This window comes from Hordeum vulgare, chromosome 4H (genome assembly GCF_904849725.1).
Source record: "Hordeum vulgare subsp. vulgare chromosome 4H, MorexV3_pseudomolecules_assembly, whole genome shotgun sequence".
NCBI classification, from domain to species: domain Eukaryota; kingdom Viridiplantae; phylum Streptophyta; class Magnoliopsida; order Poales; family Poaceae; genus Hordeum; species Hordeum vulgare.
In genome coordinates, this window is record NC_058521.1 from 79,801,273 (window position 1) to 79,802,931 (window position 1,659).

The 1,659-nt window shown below is 50.5% G+C and overlaps 1 long non-coding RNA gene across 1 annotated transcript; it reads left to right on the plus strand.

Annotated features, from left to right (window-relative positions):
• The first annotated feature begins 511 nt into the window (after positions 1-511).
• LOC123446163 lies at positions 512-1,400 on the plus strand. The gene is made up of 2 exons (XR_006631263.1): positions 512-846; positions 957-1,400. It is a non-coding gene; the product is annotated as an uncharacterized LOC123446163 (long non-coding RNA).
• Positions 1,401-1,659: the final 259 nt, after the last annotated feature.

A 1,659-nucleotide genomic window follows, 5' to 3' on the forward strand; every position in this document is an offset into this window, starting at 1 on the left:
CAACCCCACCCACGCCCGCCCTCCTCCAACATCTCCAGCACCGCCGCATGGAATGACGCCGCCACAACCTTCCTCCGACCACAATTCCCTCCACATTCCTCAACCTCCCCCACCCCCGCCCCCGGCGCCCCACCTCCACCTTCTCCCGTCATCCCCATCTTCTTCCATCGTGGCCGCCCAGCGAGCCACCGTATTGTCCCACCCTTCCCAGCGACGCCTTTCTCCGTGCCCACGCCGATGAGCCCCACGGCATCGCGAATCCGTCGGTACACGCCTCTACCGACCACCTCCGTGGCCGCCTGATGCCTGGGTCCAACGTGCCCCACCTACACCACCCCGGAACGGATCTGGGGATGTCCTCCTTCCATCGACGCCACCAGCGGCGACTACCACCACTCTAGGCACGGATCCCGAGCAGCGGCTCCTCCCTACGACATGGCACGAGATGCAGTCTATTACCTCACGGCATGAGTTCCACAACCTCGGTCAGTGAAGTCTGCCCTGCGTCTGCCCTGCAATTGTCAATGTCGTCGGCGAAGAGCCGCCATCCTAACTCACCCTCATGTGTGTTGCTGCTCTCCGCTATTGGTGAAGTGTTTTTGTTGATTTTTCATAGTTGGTCGTCGGTGCAGTTCGCCGATGAAAGGAGCAGCTTGCTTGCTCGTGCGTGCGGCTCGACTGTTTGCTGGATGTTGTGTGCCTATGATGAAATTTGTTATGTGGCTGGCAAGAGGACCACATCGAGTTGGTCGGCAACACATATACTTCTAGTTAAGTCGACAACGGGTTTCAGGAGCTGATTCGAAGATGATGTCGAGCCACCAAACCAGCCTCCCACATGCCCATGTGTGTTTTGCAATTAGTGGATGGCTGTTTGTGTTTTGTAGGTGCTATCTCTGCTGGAATGCAATGCAGTGCATCAAAAGCATGAAACATTTTTGTTGTTTATTTTTCAGAGTTGACTGGGTACCTCTGTGGAGAGCACGCCAGATGGGAAGCTCGAAGTTCGTCAGCTGGAGTGCATTTGCTTAGTTGGAGCTGTGGTTTTCTTGCTTTGCGCAACTTAGTAGGTCCCGCCGGAGAGGTTCGTTGTGCCGTCGGTTGCAGTTAGCTGTTGCGCGTGATGGAGTCCATTGACCGCACATTTCTTGTTTCAAAAGATTTGTTTGATGCAGTGCGGTTCATCATTGGGTGTTATTTGACTTTTAGTTTTTCACACACGATCGAAAATAAATTGTGCTATGTTTTGTTTCTCCCAAAGGGCCCCCGATTCTGTTCGAGGGTTAATTTGCAAATTCCTAGGGATAGTTATTCACTTCATAGGCTGGTGGAGGAGTGCAAATTTTGTATGTGTGTGACTGTGCAAAATAATCACATAGATATGTATGCTTTGAAGCTCACTTTGTTCATCTCAAAAAGAAGCTCGCTTTCTTATTAGATGTAGTTCACTCGCTCAACCCACATCGTGCACTTGCTCGACCTATGCATGAAAAATGTAATAAGTATGTAAAAAGACAACGAAAAGACATGACGTTCACTTTTGCCAGTTTCATGTTCATCTTTGGAAAGTCTTGCGGTTCACTTACTACCAACGTAAAGTGTAGAAAAGGTTACGGAAACAATAAAAAAGTAACGAGTTTCACTTCTCTATAGTGATGT